Source organism: Myripristis murdjan, chromosome 10 (assembly GCF_902150065.1).
Source record: "Myripristis murdjan chromosome 10, fMyrMur1.1, whole genome shotgun sequence".
Taxonomy (NCBI): Eukaryota; Metazoa; Chordata; class Actinopteri; order Holocentriformes; family Holocentridae; genus Myripristis; species Myripristis murdjan.
In genome coordinates, this window is record NC_043989.1 from 32,480,924 (window position 1) to 32,502,679 (window position 21,756).

The following is a 21,756-nucleotide window of genomic DNA, read 5'->3' on the forward strand; positions in this document are numbered from 1 at the left end:
AGTTTCGGTATGCATATGAGGAGCATGTATTCGAAGAAGTGTAACACCGTTGTCAAACCTGTAGGTTTACCTCTCAAAAATGTATGAGCGCAAGAGTCAACCCTTGCTCAGCTGGCTTGATCAAAGATGACAGAACATTGGTGAATCCTGGGCCACTGCCTGATTTTGAAGCAGTAAACTAAGTAATTAAAACCATGAATTGCTGCACAACAAATATGATCAAAGCTATAGCTATCTATCACAGGCAAATTTTGAAAATAAAAACTTAATAAGCTCTTAACTTTGAGCTCTAACTCGCATTAAATTTTAGTGTGCATTTGGTCTGGCCACTACTGCATAAGTCCTCTGAGGAGAGGAGTGCTACAGGGTGTTTAACCTCCTATGTAAGCATGAAATAATGTAAAAACTTCCTCAGAGTTACTGAGTTGCTTTAATAGCCCTGACTCTTGGAGAAACAGCTTGGAGGCGGGGAAAGCGCTCTGGTAAAATCCACTCTCTGAGAAAGCTGGAACCGATGGAAAGAGCATTCTACATGCACGCGGACACGCATGCACGCACCACACACACACACACACACACACACACACACACACACACACACACACACACACACACACACACACACACACAAATCATACACAGTAAAGGATATACAAAGATAGAGATAACCCAAAATGGACTGTGGACTGTTTGAAAATCTTTTTGCAATAAAACTTTGAACTATTCTGAAATCTCAGATATTTCAGGGGCCCTTGGATTATATCTACTGCAGCATCACTGGTCAGAGTGGTATGGATGGAGCTGAAAAGCAGATGCTTCATGCTGAACATTTTTTACTGACTATATGTCAAATTGCATGTTGTTTAAGAAAACAATATGCAAACACTGTGCGGCATAATTTTGACTGTTGATGAAGATTAAAAGGACCATATTTGTGATTCTGAATGTTTAGTGTAATATCTACAAATTGTATGTACTTCATATTTCTGCTAATCTTCTACCTAAGCAAGAAATCATGTTTCCAGCCTTTTATCAAGCCATTGGCTTGTATTCAGTCCCTGATATGAAATTTAACTTTCAGAGACTTTCTTCACTCCAGTGTTCCATCACTGTAATAGAGTCGTCCACATTAGTTTTCCTAAAAGCAGCAGCTCTGTTGTGTTTTGATGACTTGAAACTGGGAGGAGTGAAATCATGTCTCCTGTGGTGAAGTAAAATGTGACTAAATTATTGTGAAATGGACCAAACATTCAAATATGGTCCTTTAAATCTGTTAACCTGATCATGCAGAGGGGTTCAGATGTTTCTTGGGTGTGATGGTCAGATGGGTGGAAACCTCACTCACAGCACCAAAGATAATAGTACTTTATACAGCACATTCTTATTCCCAGGTCGTCAAATACCGCAGGTTGGTCACAGCCCTTTCACCTCTGATGCCAAAGGCACCCTCTAGTGCATATGTGTCAAACTCAAGGCCTGCGGGCCAAATGTGGCCCGCCATGTCATTTTATGTGGCCCGCGCAAGCTTAAAAGGTCTGATTGTCTTAAAAGAAATAAGTCAAAAGCATGCATTGACCATAAACTACATTTCCCACAATGCATGACAATAACCGCATCCATTGTGGGCATCCCGCCACTAGATTGCAGTGTGTCAATGCGATTGAGTGTGTCAATCAATGCGATTTTCCCAACAAGTGGAACTGAGAAATACAAATGATCCCAAAATGTCCAGGAAGAGAAAGGTGAGGCGGTGGTTAGGTTTAGACATAAAAACCACTTGGTGAAGGTTTGGTTTAGGCAACAAAATGGAAACTGGACACGGTCACACATGAAAGGTATCGCTGGGAAGGGGACTTGAACTTGGTGTCTCATGTGTTAAGGTCCTGTGGCCTACATGGCTGCCATCATCCCTGGACTTGCTTCCTTTTTATCGTGCATCACCCCCCACCCCCCACCCCATGCGTGTCATACTGATGCCAACGGGTGCCTTTGGCTTCTAATGGGTGCCTTTTGCATCGGTGTCAAAGGCAAAAGAGTGTGACCAAGCTCACTGTCAACAAGCACTGTTAAATAAATCTTTTTCACTTCCCCCCAGCTCTTATGTAGGACAGCAGTGCTGCTAGATGCCTTTAGCCTCTTGCCACTGAGGTGGACCTGCACTCACATTTTTAAAATAACCAACTTAATCCACTCAAATTGTTTAATAAACAAGTAAATAATGTTTGATTTTCTGTGTATTTAGCAAAGGGGCCAGTTGAGTTACTTAGCAAATGAGCTGAGTTGTGTATTTCCAAGGTAATGTTAAGTGGGTATGAAAACTTAAGATTTCACTCCTAAGTTTTTCCCTCCAGTGACCATAACAACACCAAAATTCAAATTATGGATTGAGATTCTTTTCAGTGCTGGAACCCCAACTTGAGATTTATGCAAAGACAATTTTTACACACAAATATCATGCCAGTGCAGGTTTAAGTGATTCAGGATTGTTTTGCTGGAAAACAGTTCGGGAGTCTCTGAGAGAGAAACTTCAAATCACGAGACAATAAACAAAACCAGTGGTGTGCATTTTCTGAATTGCAGTAAAATGACAAACACAAATAATCAGTTGCAATTCCATCCTGTTGTATTTGATGTCTGCATTGTCAGCAGTGATGTAGCTGCATTGCCAATGACCTTTCAAACAATGAGTGATCAGTACATTCCAGTTCTCTGGCTTCATGGTTGTTTACGCCTCTGAGTGGGTCACCTGACAGTTTGGAGACCATTTGGGAATCAAAGCCTTTGAAGAATTCCTATGTGGATGAAAGTTGTTTTTTTTTTTCTTTCTTTCTTTCTTTTAAAAAGACAATCTGGAAAAATGTATTTGCTGCGATGAGCATCTGGCTTCTCATGACAGCTGTGTGAGGCCCTCCCAGCCTGCATCGAGCAAACGCTGGATAACAACCTGCAAAAACTAAGGACACTGGAGGAGAAACGTGGAACCATAAATGCTCCCTTCTCAGCTGTTAAAACAGAGAGCACATAACACAAGCTTCCACGACACTTACATTGGCCTCTTGGCAATCAGCCAAAGACCAATTAGGATTTTGGTTGTGTGTGTGAATACTTTTAACACACGGGCTAATAAACATTCAGCTCTCTGATCCAAATGAGGGAAAAAAACAGTGCTTTTGGCCTCTGCGCTTTCACACACTCATGCACAGGTGGTGAGGTGGTAAAAGAGACAGATGGAGGAAAAGCTTGTTGTTGCCTCTTTAGTCCCATTTTCAATTCAAAAGCAGGTTGTTTGTTATTTAATTGCATATTTTGCATATAGCTGATAGCATTGCCTTTGTGGGTCAAAAAGCCGTCGCTGTATGGGATGACCACGAGGTTAACAGGGGCAAGGAGATAGCAACTCTAGCATTGAGATACCTTTCATAGAAGTTTTGCAATCTCTTTTTTTAATTAATTATTATTTCAAGGATCTTACCAACTCTTTGAAGCCGTCTAATCTGCACAGATAAAATCAGATGAAGAATAACACAGCACAAGCCTCTTCATTCATGCCTGCTGCTGATATTCTTCTTTTCTGTCACCTTTGACTCAAAGCTGTAGCTACTTTTCCTGCAATTCTCACAAAAAAAGATAATATATGCAACAAGCTCCTCACTGTTGGGACACAATAGCCTGCTCCTTTTAGAGTATATACTTTATTTATTTGCACATGAAAAGGTAGAGAAATCAGTGAGGAAAATAACACATTGTGCAAGTGAGATAATAAACAGCACAAAGGCCTTATGAAAGCATTTCACCAGAAAAAAAACAAAAACAAAACAAAACGAAAAAAAAAAAAAAAAAAAAACAAGGAAAGATGCTGCAATGGCTAAAAGAGACGACAAGGTAAAAGATAAAGGTTATGCATTCTTTATAAGGCAAAGAAAAGACAGCAAAATTGAGAAAATGAAAATCTTTTATTTTACTTTTCAGTTCTATAAGCTTTGAACCATGTGACCATTTGAATATCAAGGTGGTTTGGAGGCTGTATGAACATAAGGCATCAGTCTACCTAACTGGACTTGGCAGTTTTGGGCTGGATGCAGTTGGTGTTTATATGTACCCACATGAGTAAAGCAAGTCTTTGTTACAGTGATTGGTCATGGACAATCTAGGCCATGGACTGAATTATCATTGGTCCAGGCAACAGTGAATTTAGGAAAGCTGCCCAAAAGCCTGCTGTGCCAGTCCCATGAATTTTGAAATTCATGTGGTTTCACGGTGAATGAGTGAGAACAAAAAATACGTGATTTGTGGGTCTGGATTGAAGCTCGGGAAACAAATGCATTTCTATTGAAATACGCTAATCTTTAGCTGCGTAAATGCCAGCTGGCTAACAAGGGCTGCAGAGTTCTGTCATACATGTACAGTATAACACCGCCAGAAGAAAAGGTTCAGCATTTGGGGAATGAATTCTACTGCTGCAGCTGCAACAATGTAACCAATTATTTGCTTGTACTGTTTTGTCTTTGGTGTGGTGAGTGTGACATTGCAGGATTCCAACATTCATCCCAGCATTTGCATTTGGCTCCAAGGTGCAGTGGAAGCACAGGAGTGAAAGGTCAAGTGCCTGGTCTCAACAGGTGACCAGGAACCCTACGTGTAGGTATTAGAGATCAGGCTTCACAGGGGTTTGGGTTTGGGGTTTAGTTACTACTTTAATATGTTCAACTTCAATCTAGTGCTCTCTGTAGTCTTTATTTTCCGATGACTTATAGCAGTGTATTCTTTTACTTGAATGAGTATTAATGACTAACACGGGCTAGGCTATCAACAGCTAGTCATCTTCCCTCTTAGTGCTAGGTCCATTCATTAAATTAACAGCTAATGATATTGGCTAATGTTAGCTATCATCATTGACTCTCAGTAGTGAGTCTTGTCAGTGGACAGATCAAAGATTTTCTATCTTCTTGCGTCGTCCATATCGGCTGCAATGGAACACATTCAGACCGGAGTTGGGACGTTCTGACAGTCAGTAGAAGACTCCATTTGACACAAACAGATAAATAAAGACACACTGCTTTGATCACCTAATAACCCCAGCACTGCTCTGTTAAACGATTATTTACATGCCAATCAGAGGTGGTGAAAAGTGAGTTACGCTACATAATATTGCTGTTTCACCTATTCTTTCACCCTTACGTAATCCCCAACTGTACACAACTAGACCTGCTGTTCTGATTGTATTTAGAGAAGGCTAGTATTACCAAGACCAATCTGTGGAAAAGGTTGCACTTCCCAAAGACCCTGTTAAGAGAAGTGGGCCACTATGTTCTGGCATACTGGACATGCAGTCATTTGTATTAGATGTCCCTGAAAAATAATGACTTATGACTGTAACAACATTGAATATTAAAATTTCTATTAAAAGACACCTTTTGTCACAGAAAAACGACTATCGAGATTCCTAGTCGTTTACATTTGACAAGAGGGAGCTGGCAGTCTTATGTAGGAATATTACATTATTAAATTGTTGCAAATGTATTAGTTCTGCTTTTGTGTAAACCTGAAGGTTTGACTGATGGACTCAGGTGGCGGACGACACGTCGCATTGACAGAGCTGCCATCTTATTGTCACAAATCTTCCTATTCAAAGCTGGTCAAGTGCACCGTCTTAAATGCCTGTTTTCAAAGAACAGTGACCAGTGAAGTGGTTCACAGTTAGCAATGTATGTTGCAACCCAGCCTTCAATGTTTCAGAATCAAAAGCAGTGAAATCCATTCTCTGCATTAAAAAATCTCTTCTAGAAAAAAAAAAGGGGTTCAAAGCCGAGTTCCTTAGCCTCGTAAAGAAAGACAAAGAAGGCTTCAAAACAATCTGAAATCAAAACAGTTTGAATGAGAGCAGCGTTACCTCGATTCATGGAAATAACCTCTGAAATCAAAGTTCCCCCTTGAACGCCAGCAGGAGAGAGGCAACACAAAAACAGCAATCACAGATGAAGGAAGACAGAGAAGAGAGGGAGATTAGAACGTCAGTGCGTGGTGTGGGCCTTTAAAATCCAGGATGCCTTTGACTGTCCTTGTGGCTTACATGATGTAAAACTTGCCAGGAGAGGTGTAAGAAACCAGGGGTGCCATTCGCCACTTTTTACAGCATTGATTTTTCCTTTGACAGAAACACAGGGATGCACACACCACCCCCACTTCCCTCACACGTGTGCACATAGGCACGCACACACACACACACACTAAAGCTAACCAGGAGGAAGCTGTGAATGGCGCTGTGATTGCAGCAGCTGTACAGGCACCCTTTTGGGAGCGACGACAGAGCGCACCGCGGACGGGACGAATGAAAAAAAGGATGAAAAGTTGACGGACAAATTGAAGAGAAGGCAGTACAAGAGGTGGTGGTGACAGAGTGCCGTTAACAGAGAGGGAAATGGTGTGTGTGTGTGTGTGTGTGTGTGTGGGTGGGTGGGGGGTTACTACAGTGATTTAAATCCATCCCTCTTAGCCTCACCATGATCCACAAAGGGACAGTTAATACCACTTGTCAAACGTTTCCTTTCATGCCGAGATTTGAGGAGCATGACCCGGCTTACAGTACAAGCCACTGTGTGTGTGTGTGTGTGTGTGTGTGAGTATGCATGTGTGTGTGTATGACTATATGATAATACATGAATAATACATGGTAATATGTATCTTTGTCTATGTTGCACTGTGCCGCTTAGCATCCGCAAATGCCATAGAGCCAGTGAGCAGGCCACATAGACCATGGAACACTTGCTACACACAAACTACCCTTCAAATATACCCCATATGATAATGACTAGGATTGGAGGGCTTACTTTGAACCATTTCATGCATGAATTATTAGTCAAAATTGTTCAAAAGTTTCTGTTTGTTTGTTTTTTCTTGTGAGGTATGAAATTATGTATTATGTTTTCAGAATCTTTAATTTTTCAAGTTCTGGATTTGTCCACTGTAGTGACATCATGCATCAACAGTAGAAAATGATATGTCATGATATATATTTTGATATGTAATGTGATTCTTAAAAAAAATCACATAAATTGTAATATCAAATTGCAATACTTGTAGAATCAAAACTTAACACAAGGGCAAGGGAAAATGGGAAAAAGTTGAATCATACTCTTCTAGTGACTGCATCAACTTTTGAAGTATTTGAGCACAAGTATTGCAAGTATTGCCAGTTTTTTTTTTTTTTTTTTTTTTTAATTATATCACTCCAGGAAAACAAACAAACAAAAAACAACAACAAAAACACAACAACAAAAAAGATGAAACTAATTAATTGTCTCAACTTGGTGTAGTGCAGGCCTTGAAATAGGTCTTCATGCCTGCCAAGACTTACTTTGCACTTTTAAGTGCAAAGTAACAGTCTCGGAAAGTCAGAAAATATGTCTTCAAAAAAACAACAACAACAACAACACTCAGTGATACTACTGATGCCAATCACTGTCTCTATGCAAATGTAAATATACTGATTTTGTCTAGTGTTAGTCATGCTTTACAAAGAACACCTCAAAAAAAAAAAAAAAAAAGTGTTTTCACAGGCACAGATCATTGCTGCTTTTTGCAATTTAAGTGGGTTTAGACTCACATCCTTATAATTCTTTTATTGTTGGTCAGTGTCCTCCTGAAAAACATCTCATACAGGCATCAGTTAAAAGTATAGCTACTCATATTGGAAAAATGTTTGTGAGTTTGTAATAAATGTACAACTTAGGCTGGATCCAGCCCTTATGAATTGCCATACCCACATTTTGGAATTAAAGGGTGATTCCTGAAGTCTCACAGTCAAAATCAGAATGAGAATCACTTTATACTATACTTTATACCTTATTGATCCCTGAATGAAAACTGGGCCAGTTACTTGAATTCTCAAGAGAAGACTTCAGTTATAAGAAATAGAAAAAGAAATATAAAAATATGTGCCTTAGGAATTAGTAAATAAGTGTGTGCATTATGTACAAACTTGTAACAATATGCATTATGTGCATTTGGTCTAAATATGTGCATCAATCCTACAAGATATTGCAATAATAAACAGCCTACACAAAAATGAAATTGAGTATATAGGAAAAAAGAAAGTCTACCTATATGCACCATATATACAGAGGGATATTGTATTGTTGAGTTGTTGTCAAGTCCAAGAGGTATACATTATTGCACAGTCAAAAGGTTAAATAAACAGTTAAATAATGTACAGTTATGCAGTCCATTAACTCAGGCTATCTGACCATCTCATTCCTGAGGGGAGATTAGATCAGAATCTGATCAAGACATCAGACTGGCCAGTGCACTGATTCTCTGATGACACCTTTACTTCAGAGAGGTAAAAAACCATGGCAGCAGCCGTGAAGAGTAATCCTGTCAATGAAGCTTTAACATCATTTCACAAGAGTTGCTTTCCAAAACTAAAATGCACATACAGCTACCCACTGCACATAGATGATACATTTGCTCAAATTACTGTTTATGATTGTATTTTTTCTCTAGTCAACATTCAGAAAGATCTGGTAACTTATGCGCTTCCTGTATCACTTCACACCAGAGCAGTGGTAGGCCATGTTGATTTAACAGTATGAGAGGACTTAACTGTTAGCTGGGGGGAAGTCCAACTCAATGGCAGGAGGCTAACAGTTAGCATTTGGAGCTTCCAGCCAGTATCCAGCACTCAGTAACAATGAGAGCAAGATAGAACCACTACTGTGCTACAGAACAGCTGGGGGGAAGTGAATAATCAAATTTTTCAAAATGGGTGAACTACCCCTTTAAAAGCATTTTTATGCAATTCCACATATATACTTAAATGGTTAGGATGGTTAAGCAAACTGTGTCAGTATCACCTTTCTCTCACCTAGGAGAGTTATCAGGTCAAGTGTAACGTTTGCGCATTCACATGATGTTAGCTCATTAGTTAAGAGAATGTGAAAACGTTAGCGAAAGTGCTTGGTTAAGGTGAGGTTAAAGTTAGGGTTAGGTTAGCTAGCAGTGTTAGCCAGCAAGCAAACACATTGCAAACCGGCTGTGGTTTTGTTTGGACTTGGCCGGCCTCCTCACAGTCCGGTACTGCTTCTTCATTAAATCGTGCATGTTTCACACCTTGGCAATGCTAAAGCTGACACTGCCACGCTCTCCTGTGGTGGGCCGGAGGGTCTGTTACACGCTGTGCCTTGAGACTGGGCTGCAGCCTGAGCACTGATAACCAGCATGGCTGAGCAGAAAAGAATAGCGGCGCCTACAGAAACACCAAATCAACAGAAAATCCATGAAAAAAAGACATTACAGTCTTGTAATGGGCTCAGTGACTGATTAAAAGGTGATCTGTGGGAAGTGCAGTGCAGAAACACCATGAGAAGGAGTGCCTAGCAACAACAACTACAAAATAATAGTAATAATAATAAACAGGGATACTGCTTTTTCAAGGAATCTCCATCAAGGAAAGATTTCACATGAAGTCACTAATACAGGGTTGGAGGTGTGGAGAGGTAACAGATTCAGCATAGCTTCCCGAGGAAACCAAGTAAAGAACAGGAGCAGATGGTGTGCTACTCTGCAATATGTCTGGTGTGCACGTGCACGCAGGTGTGCACGTGCACGTGGGCGCAGCAGTGTGTGCACATGTGGGCTGAGGAGAAGGATGACTGAGTACAGCAGAAAGACATGGACAAGATCCTCTACAAAGTCTGAGAAGGCAAAGAAAAAGCATGGAGACACACACACACACACACACACACACACACACACACACACACACATCATATCCCCCCGCCTTATTCTAAAATCTAAAAGTCTACCTACTGTTTGTTCCCAAAGAATCAGCTGGGTACCCTCTGCTATGAGACAGCCTAATAGTATATTTGAAAAAAAAAAAAAAAAAAAGTCACACAAAACAGCATTCAGTGTTGGCCGGATAAACAACTCCAGCCTGTCAGGTTGACATTTCATTCCAATCAAAATGTCAACTGAAAACAACTCATTAACCATGCCTATCTGCCAGCATCAGCCCCGCAGAATGACAAACAGGCAGGTAGACAGAGGCAGAAACAAAGAGTCTCTGATAACTATATTAATCATATTATATTGCTATTCACTGACAATAATTTGTTCTATCACACATCTAGGGGCCGCTTATCGTGCGTCGAGGTGCAAAGTGTGGTTAAGTGGCCCGTGCAGCTTTCAGCCTTTTCATGACAACATGCACCTGGTGCCTTTGGGGCCCGGCTGAGATGAGGATGGATATGTTACCAGTGGGTGCAGAGCTGGTTGGTGCTGAATTAACACATCAGTTAGCTGCTTACGCTTCCCTTTCAAACGACAGTTCACCTTGTATTTTTTTTTATTTTACATTATTTCATTTACTCCCTAGATCAGGGGTCCTCATGTAGTTCAGGCCAGGGTCCACTTGTGGAAAATAAAAAGGGGGCCAGGGGCCACTGGATAAAATGAGTGATTACTGACTTCTTTCCTTTCAAAATGTGTATGTCCCAGTCATTTGTCCTGCTGTAATGAACTAAACATACTCTCTGAAACCCTTTTATATTTAAAATTTAATTACAAACAAGTCTAGAAAACTGTCTGATAGTTGGTTAAAAGTTTATAAAAATATTTTTTAAAATTAAACTAAACTAAAAAAAATACCATAAAATGATCAGAAACTTGAAAAAACAAACAAACAAACAAACAAACAAACAAAAAAAACAGTAAAAACTACAAAAAATAGTGCTGGATACTGGCTGGATGCTCTAAATGCTAACTGTTAGCCTCCTGCCATTGAGGTGAACTTCCCCCCAGCTAACATTCATCACTTTACACATGTAGCAATGAGAGAAAGATAGCATCGCGACTGCCCTACATAAGTGCTAGTGATTAAGTAATTAAAAAATAAATAAAAATAAAATAAAAATAACGCTCTACTAAATCCTCTTATACCTCCCTTTAAAAAGGCACAGTGCCATTTTTGTGATGGAACACAGGGCAGTCCAGATTGTTTGATACAAAGAAAAAGTTTCTCCCAAGAAGAAACTGATGACCTTGTGCGGGAAGTGCACAATCGTCAAGAGTGTATTTATGGCACTATTAATAGGCCACCGAGGGCAGATGATGTAAAATTGGCTGGGGAGGAAGTAACTAGTTTAGTCAATGATCGCTCCGCTTCAATGACAACTGTTGCCCAATGTCATAAACTGGCAGCAGGTCAGGGGGCATCCATCAAGCCAGGCCCTAACTGATTAGGACGATGTGGCTGCATCTATAATCCCAAATCAGAGGCTAGCAGGTTGTTTGGGGAATAAAGGGGGCAGAACAAGTGCAAACTGGGTTCTGTTTCTATGACGTTAAAATGAAGAAAAAAAAAATGTCACCACTATGAGCTCTTATGCTTTGATTACAAACAGTTTTCCACCCATTTTTTTGATGAGATTATATTTGTGATATGGTAGAAATTACAATGGTGTATTAAAGCCATTGTAGGGGGGAAAAAAGGAGCCAGAGGTAGTACTCCGAGAAAATATGTGGATATTCTCTGAGGTTAAAGTTGCAAATTTCTGAGAAAAACCTCCCACATTTATGAGAAAAAACTTGAAATTTCAGAGATTTTTATGAGAAAGAAAACTTAGAAAAATAGTTATTCTTTTAGTCTTTTTTTTTTTTTTTTCTTGGTCAGTGAATCACATTGCTTCACTTTGCTGAATCCATTTCTTGGTTCTTTGTTCTTTGACCATAAAAAAAGTTTTTTTTTTTCTTTAACCATAAAAAGAGTAAAATAAATTTTCCACTTTAGTCCCAGAGTATTTTTTCTTGTAAATTAACCAATTTAATGTCAGATTTTTTTCCTGAGAATATAATTATGAAATATGAAAAATATGCTTTTGAAATATGCTTTTTTCAATGACATAAATGATCTCATTAACCCCCCCCAAATTTATCCTGTGACCCCCCTGGGGGCTCCTGAGCCCTAGTTTAAGAACCACTGGTGTAGGCTACGATGAAACCATGTACAGTTAGGATGTAATCAATAACAGTTTGAGTGCAGCTCTAGTTGAGAGCCAGGAGGCTGCTGTGCTGAGGCTGGGGTGGGAGTCGCGAGGCAGCTCTGTTGAGCTCAGTTCTATCTCAGCTCTGTCAACTCTGTTTCATCGGCTCATTCTCTCGTCACTTTGCCTTGGCCTCAATACACACATTGAGCTGCTCTGCCTCTTCCCATCAACCTGTCAAAAACACCGAAAGCTTCAAAGAGCATGCAAATGGGAAGCCATTCATTAAAATTCCAGCAATCTCAAGCAGAATGTATAGCATAATCATCTTTGCAGTTTACATTTGTGATTAACCAGTGGAGTTAAATTCACACCCAGACACTCAAGTGCAAAACAGGATCAGCGCCTTTCCCCTTAAGTGAAGAAAGCTTACTGAAGGAGTACACTGTGAAAAAAAAAGAAAGAAAGAAAGAAAAAAAAAAGTTTGTAGAAATTACAGTAAGAAACAGTTAAATAGCAATAGGAAAAGACCATAAAATCCAAATTTATGCATCACCATGTTAGATACATAAAATTAAGCCAAATCAACAAACAGTGTGTCTGCACTTTCATTTTTACTGTCATAATATGTAGAAAACACAAAATTTTATTGTGAAAATAAACATTTTGGGTAAAATTAATGGGAAAATACCATCACTTCAGAGGCATGTAATTACACTACAATTAATGGTGTCATTCTGTTTAAATTACAGATTTAAAACCTTTCACCATTCAGCAAAAACATACCTGAACCTTAAATACTGTATTTCACCAATTAATTGCCCGGGCGTTTAATACGCAAAATCAACTTTTACTTGGACCCCAGGCGTTTAAAAGAACCAGGCGGTTATTCGCTGCAGGCCTTTATTTATTTTTGCACAGACCTGCACCAGGCCATTATTGTGATGACAGTTACTGTCCAACATAATTTACAATATACAATATGGTACAATACGGTGCACCCTTTTTTCTAAGTTAGCTAGCTCTCTTATTTTGACAGAAAACGGAAGTGCCACACAGTTATTGTGCGACTAACTGTTTACTTGTGCAAAAATAAGGTGAATAGGCTTATTTTAGGTTTACCACAATATAATGCAAATAATCGCCCCGGTGGTAATTCGGGTGGGCGTTTAATACACAAAATGGGTGCAGACCCCAGGCGTTTAAAAGAACCAGGCGGCTATTTGCGGCCGGGCGATTAATTGGTGAAATATGGTATGTACCATTATATACCATAAACAGGTTAATATTACAACTGTTTTTTTTTTTTTTTTTTTTTTTTTTTTTTTTTAAACAAAGTTACTATAAACAGGTTTGCCATACACCATAATGTCGTTTCCACAGCCAAAGTATTTGTTGTACAGTAAAATTCTGGCAACGACAGCAGCCAGAATTTTACCATAAGTTTGACAGATTTTTTTTTTTTTTTTTTTTTTTTGCAAGTCTACAAGTATGCCATGCTGACATGCTTGGTAGTGAAGCAGGATGTAAAACTATAGGCAAAGCGGAGCCAAATCCCTTAACTTTAACACCTTCACTTCATTTTAACACCTTAGTTGCACAAGTTGTTAGTTGTTCCAAGCTCCAGTATCATTTTTCCTCTATTTTATCCTGCTGTTGGTTTTCATTCATTCTGCTACAATATGAAAATGAACTTTCAGACTTCAAACTTTCTTTACACCAGTATTCCATCACTGTAATAAAGTCATGCGGATTAGTTTTCCTAAAAGCAGCAGCACTGTTTTGATGACTTGAAATTGCAAGGAGTGAAACGGTCCCTTCACTGGGGAAAATAGTCCCAAGAGAAACATTTGCCTTCCACAGCCAATTCACAGTTCTTTGGTGTATGAATGGTGATGACTTTGTTAGCTGCAGAAGCAGAATGTTATAAGCTGACTAAAACTGTATATTAGAAAATCAATGGATTTTGATTATATATTGTGAAATCTTTAGTATTTTTTTTTTTAAAAGCCATTAAAAATCACTAGCTAGTCATTAAAGGATATCAAGATTCAGTTACATGAAACTAAGGAGTTCAGTGTTGAAAGTAAAATGTATTGATGAGTGAGGCTAAGGAAAGCCTGAAACACAATTGTTACAGTTTTTTCCCCCAAGATAAAAAATAATAATAAAAAAAAAAAGTGTTATCCTTCCATTGACCTCTCTCTCTCATAAGACTGATGGACTTTACTGGGTTTTATTGTGCTCTAACTGTGTGTGTGTGTGTGTGTGTGTGTGTGTACACCAGGGCACACCTACTTGTTTGCGTGTTTGCTTTGATTGTGGCTGCTTATCAGTCGTCCCTGGCCCGTCCTTGTCCTCTGCTGTCATGACTGTGCCCTGTCGACTGCTCGCAACAGCACGATGTGTGTGTGCACTTGTGTGTGTGTGTGTGTGTACGTGTGTGTGCTGCTGAACTGCCCTGTGTACTTGACTCCTCCCCTCCAGAATGCAACACTGTCCCCACTGATTATTAAACCAGAGTTGTGTTAAATCGATGCTCTAATTAACAGTCCAGCCTCCACCCATCGTTATATCTCTTATCTCTCTGCCTGATAGCGCGACAGCTGTCTTATCAACTCAAAGCATCCCTGCCTTCCAAAAGTTTTGGCTAGTGGTTGCTGGTAGATAACCAGCATACACAGCTGAAAATGGAGCGTTTGGTGTGTCTCAGCCTTAGCGGTGGCAGTAAGAGGGGAGGTCTTTCATTTGAAGCTGGTGATCTCTGTTCTTTTCTGATGCTTCCTTGAGGGTTGCTCAGGTGTGAGGCAGGTATTCCCCTGTGTGTCGGTGTGACGTAACAACATGCGCTTAAATACAGACATCACACCTGCAATATATCAATACATGGGGTATGTGGTGCAGTATCAGCCTTTCTGTCTGGGTCCAAGAGAATCCAAGAGAATTAACAAACAAATGAATTTGTTCATGCAGTTGAGTATTTGAGTTGCATGAGTATTTTTTTAACCCTTTCAGACCTGAGAAAATTCACTTTATTTCTTTGTAAAACATGGGGAGGCAAATTAGTGCATATTCAAAAATAGAAATTAGAAAATTTGTAAGAAACTAGAAAATTACCTGTAAAAAATAGCAAAAAAAAAAGTTAAAAATGAAGTAAAAGAAAAGAGAGAGAGAGAGAGAGAGAGAGAGAGAGAGAGAGAGAGAGCAAAAAGTCCCTCATGATCAGGGACCTTTTCTCAAAATCCTTCAGTGCGGAATAGGTGGTAAGGTGTATGACCTCATCAAATCTGTGTACATGAACGGGCAGTGCGCTGTGAAAATGAAAAGCCAAAGAACAGAATATTTTACTAAAGAGCGTGGCGTGAAGCCAGCCTGCTGTTTCAGTCGCACATTATTCAAGCTGTATATGAGCTGGAGCGCTGAGCTGCTCCAGGCCTCATGCTCGCAGACACAGAAGGCAGACCAGCTCATTCTGATGCTCTGCAACACATCCTGCAGCAGCTCCGCCATAACTGGGCATCACAGGCCAAGTTAAAGAAAACCCACATCATGATCCTCCAGAAAGAGAGAGATACAAAGAAAAAATTACTGGAGATTATCAAAACATTTCTTAAAAATTTCCTATATTTTTATGATTATAATTAGTTAGAATTATATATTTTCATTTAATTACTATAACCCCTAAAATAATACAATAAATGAATTAATAAAGAAATCAGAAACACATTACTGAAAAAAATATAAAATAAATGAATAAATGATTGAATGAATGAATGAATGAATGAATGAATGAATGAATAAAAAGAACCTGGGTGATTTTTTTCCTCAAGATTAAATAACTTTCAAAATAAAAGCCCACCCACAGATATGGATTCCAAAGGGTTTTGTCAGTTTTACTTTGACTTATGTCTGCTTTTGCTGAGGTATTATACTTCCCCTGTGTTTAAGTCACATCCATTAGAGAGAACAAACTGTGTCAGCTCTCAGTCAGTAATCATAAGCTGACAAAATGTGCAGCCGGCCACAGAGAGCTGCCAGGACACAGGACTAGAGTGGCTTGACACTGTGCCATTTTCAAAAGAAAAGAATGCAATTTTAACTCCAATTTTTGGTCCACATGCACATTAGAATTACTTCTGAAAAACGTATTACACTGTTGGCTTCAATAACTTTTACTCTGACTTAAATCAGCTTCTTTTTATTTAAGTATATTTCCACACCAGTATTTTTACTTCCACTCAAGTAAGACCACCAAGTAAGAGTACTTCTACTTGAGCAAGAGATTTTGTTACTTTTTCAGCTCTCCCACCCTAATTTGCCTGACATTGGCTGTTGGGTGATGTTGCGGTGTTTTGAGCGCCACATTATTGTGGCTCTGTCATATTGGTGTGCACAGCCTCGCACTGAGTGGAGAGGCTAACACACTGTTGCCAACTTGCCAACTTTATTTCTAGAAGTAATGACTTATTAATTCTGAAAAGTTGGAAAAGGGTGCTGTGACCATGGGGAACAATATGTTTCCGACTGTGGCTAAAAATGCTGAACAATGAATAATGTGCTGACGCCTAAAGAGTTTGGTGCTGACAGTGGGCATGGTCACTCCTGTTTATATCTATCTATTTATATCCATATCTATCTATCTATCTGTATAGATTGATCTCTGCTGATCTCATTTGGCCTAATTCCGGTATTTATTATTTGTTGTTACTCTGAACAAATGCAGAACAGGCTCAGACCAGGCGTATATACACATTTTAACACTCAAAAACAGTGTTGTCCAACTTGATCTGATGTAAACTGTCTGAATTGTCAGAAGTACAGTTTTTTTAAAAAAAAAAAAAACTGTCAATACCTGAATATTCAGCATTTAAAAATATAAAATAGTCTACTAGTGCTTCTACACTAAAAACAATATTAATAATAATAATCATAATCACAAGAGTAATTCATCATTTATTTTAACATTAGTATCTGAAACTCTTATTGCTCATGATCATCATAATTGCAAACACAATTAAGTAATTAATATATTAAAAGTTCTGTTTCGCTGACAGTAAAGTGTCTTGGCATTTCCGTGTTGGAAGGTGACATTGTTGACGTCCACCCCCCCTCAGACGACACCGTGGGCTTGCTGTATGAGGCTGTCTGCTCAGGGTGGGTGGGGTGACTCGCTATCAGTATAGCTTGTTTTACACACAGGAGGTAACGTGCTGCACACCTGGCACAGCACAGGGAGATTTATTCAGATCAATTCTACAAATCTACACACTGACCAGCGTTTCAGCTTTCTGCGGCTGTGCCGATATGCTGGCGCTGCACGACAAGCCATTTTTAGAAAAAACTGCAGCATAACAGTGACATATTTTTTTCTTTTCCTTTTTTTTTTTTTTTTTTTGCAGCAATGTGTTCCTATAGCGGTGGGAATTTTTAGTACATCAAAGGCAATCTCTGCATATGCAGGCTGTATACAGGATTCATGAAAGCTCTCCAAGCTGGTGTGCCAGTTGCATATATACATTCAGTATGAAAAATCTGCTTTCACCATTGGGGAAGTTTTATGTTTTCCCATCATGACCCATGTTCCCTGTTTTTTTCCGCAGCTTGACAGCACTTTCCATCACTCCACTTCTCCAAAACAGCTTTCCATATACGGAGAAATGGAGGTGTGGTAGTTTGGTGGTATGCTACTGACCGACAGCCGGCACCCGCCTGTCAGTTTAGAATGATCCTGGTTCAATAACATACACACAAGGGTAAGAATCAAAATTTACAGGTAGATACGTGTTGTGAATCTAGCAATTATTTTAATATTTAATGCACATGTGATGCTGGAGACATGGTAACCTTCAGCTGATTGATGTTCATTTGTGTTGATGTTCGGAGGCAAGATGGTGAAGCGTAAATATGACTGGGAGAATTTAAAATGTGGATTTTCATACATTGAGGATAAAAAGGGGCAGAAACCCCAGAGCGTGATGTGTAGTGAGGTGCTTGAACATGAGAGCATGAAACCATCCAAACTGAAGCGGCGTTTAGAAACTAAACATCTTTTTCAGAGACGACTTCAGGAGCTGAGGACATTAGATAGATAGATAGATAGATAGATAGATAGATAGATAGATAGATAGATAGATAGATAGATACTTTATTCATCTCGAAGGAAATTCACAGTTTTCAGCAGTAGTAAGTAAATCAAAAATAAAGAATAAAAGATGACACTCGAGATCTAAAGATCTAAGAACCCAATGTGCAAAAAACAATGTGCAAAAAAACAAAAAAAACAGTGTGCATCGATGTATACAATGTGCATAGATGTGGGCAATGTGCAAATTTACAGTATAAACAGATGATAAATAGCTGATAAATAGATGATAAAAACCAAAAAAAAACAGTGTGCATCGATGTATACAATGTGCATAGATGTGGGCAATGTGCAAATTTACAGTATAAACAGATGATAAATAGCAGCAAGCAATATATACACTATAAACAAGGAATATATAAAAAATAGAAATATGAACAGTTTAAACAGCAGAGAAAAAAAAAATAACCTAAACCTGAGGAACAACACGCTCCTACGGAGGTTCAGGGTTGGTGTGAACCCATGAGACCAAGTGACAGAACCCGACGCCCGGTACTGGGATTCAAGAACTGTCAGACTTGAGCCTACAGAAATTACAGAAATGTCTGACAGCGGCACGCTCCAAACAAGAACAAGCTCTCTGGGCGTCTGACCACGGAGCTCGCTGTACTGCGAAGGCCAAGAAACCCCACACAATAGCCGAGGAGTTACCAGCAGCCATGGTCATGGGAAGAGAGGTGCTGGATCAGTCAGCGGTGGACAAGCTGGAACAATAGCGCAGTCCAGTGATGCCATAGCTCAGCGTACTGAAGACATGTGTTACAGGTACCGGCTGGCACCACATCAACAGCTTACGCCCTCTCTGTAAACAGGAGAAATAAATGAGACGGAGAAACAGCATGTCCGTTTGTCTTCTTCGCTCAGCAGAAAGAGGAAGGTTTATTAAAACATATTCACCCTAAATCCTCCACTGTTTTACTGTACATATACAATCAATGTTCTCAATATAAACATAAAAAAAAACACAACTTAAAATAAAATACAATTTCTCATTCAGCATATACTGAGTTTTAAGCTTGGTTTGATTACATAAATCAACATGACCATAACCACTGGTACACTGTATATTGCTTTTCAAATGAAAATAACACAAAGCTTCTGCTATTTAAATCCTTTTTTTCTCTTCCAAAAATGCATGAGCTGACATATTTTTTTTTATTTCTTTTTAACCAGTTCTAAAACATATAAAATCGATTTTTAACATTAGCTTTAACCCAGCTTTAACAGTACATGAAATCGGGTTAACACATTTAACACAATATCACACTCATAAACAATATACAGGCTTCATACAAATGTTCAGGGAGCAGAAAATAAAACTCGGACTGCCGCGACACAGCATAGCAACAGGTGACGTCATAAAGCGCGAAAGTACGGCTAACTTTGCACGCAGTGGACGTCACACTGCCCCCTGCTGGTGATCACACGTAAATTACTCCTGATACGTACATTAAATAGTTCAGTGCAATGTTGGTGGAAACAGGTTAAATACATATTAGCAAATACTAAAAAAAAATAATTATGCAATTACAAAAATTACCACAAATGTGATCACACTTTAGTGGGCATCACACATGCCTGGTAACATAAACCAGCTGAGCACAGCCCGCGTTCCCTACACAAGCAGGTGTTGTGTGGTGAAGCAAACTGTGGAGAGGGCACCTAACGCTAGGTGGAACCACTGCTTTTTGCACCAAGAGGCACTGCTGCTTAAGGATATGATGCCTTTGATTGATGAAGCTTTTGTAAGATGACGTCAAATTGATGAACCACATTAAACGGAGTGCCAAGAACAGCCACTGGTTTTCAAAACTGTGTAAAAACCTGGGCTCCGAGCGCATGCAGGTGTTGTATCACGCCAAAGTTCACCGGCTGTCGAGATGTAAGGCTTTTACGACCTGAAAACAGAAACCGCCACCTCTCTCTCCCTGTATGCTGAACTGTTTGGCAATGAAATCTGACTCGCGCGAGTTGCATATCTTGCTGATGTGTTTGAGCACCTCAGCACTTTAACAGTGTCTGTGCATGGATTTTTGAACAATCAGATACAAGAAAAAGATCACAGACATGTTTCCCAACACCACAAGAGCTTCTCTACTTTGGTCCAAGCCTAAGCAGAGGAACAGGTTGGACACTGAGCATGATCTAAGAGCAGCTCTGTCTACTGTCACCCCAGACTTTGAAACCCTGAACAAGAGCAAAGCACCTGCCCAACTATCCCACTGACCTGCACAAATGACAGGTTAGGTGAAAAAATCTCATACTGTAGACCTTTTGATTTTGTGCAGTTTTGATGTTTCTTTTATTTACTTTTATACATGCATTTGTCAGTTTGTGCTCTAACTTGCAGAGATATTCACAGGAGTGACATATTTGATTTTGTGGCCTTATTCATTTGGTGCAGTTTTGATACTTCATTTTATTTTATTCCCTTACGCAGCTGTCATGATCCTCCTCATTTTCTTAATCATGTGCTCTGAAATGCACGTTGAACACATGTGATGTGTGTTTTCAAAGGCTGTTTCGGAAAAATATGTTTGCTCGGTTTGAATTCTATAAAAGTGGGTCGTGACTTAATGACCATGGGAAAATGTGGGTCCCAGTGGGAGACCGGTGAAGAACCCCTGCTTTAGACTACTTCACGTTACTCCTCCTTCATATCGCTGTACATTTTTCATACCTTGGCAACACAAAATGTGACACTGACACGCTTTCTTGTGGCCCAGCAGGCCTAGAGCTCACTGGACCAGATGCAAGATGCAATGTTCGAACAAATTTCTTTGTATTTTTGTTCATATCATATCAATTTCTTATTTTGTTATTACCCATTGATTTTTTATGATCTTTTCCCATTTTTCCGATTTTTAAAGTGTAATTACTGTAACAGTGCTTTGATTTCTGTTCTTTTTCTTCCTACAGCCTTATTTCAGTGCAATCTCCAATTCTTGGCAAATTCCAGATCATTTTGCATGCGCCACAACAGCTGTCCTCATGTGGTGTTTACTAGGCATTACCTAATGCTAATAAATGGTCAGACTTTATGGTTCACTTTATGAACAGGTGGGATTATTCATTCAGCACACCTGGGTACGAGAAGATTTGGATGGTTAAGAACGTTTGGAGAATCTGGAGTTGACTTCTCTTATTTTTTGTCTTAGCAGAGAAATAAGGGACACAATGTGTTTGGTCAAGACTTATGCTGTTGGTAAAAATACTGTGGTGCCTTGATCTACAAAATTCAGGTGGCAAACGCTTAAGGACCTGTAAGCTACACAGACAAAAAAAATATGAACCTTTTTTTTTTCATGTTTAATAAAAGCCTGTGCTAAACTAGAACACAAGAGGGCTGCTCGCTATGGTGGCTTTTAAAGGCCAATCATGTGTAGCCAGCCGATGAAAAAAAAAAAAAAAAAAAACTCCCAGCATCAAGAAATCAATAGAAGCAGCTCCAGTCACAAAGTACTGTATATCCATGCCTGTGTTGCTGCAGCTGCACTAATCACTAATACTACAATTTACAAATGTACTGAACTATTCTAAGTCCTGCAATATCCATTATTGTTAATATTTTTAGTGATTTCATTCAGTCATAATAGCGTGATGACCTGTGGTTCATAATATATATACATAACA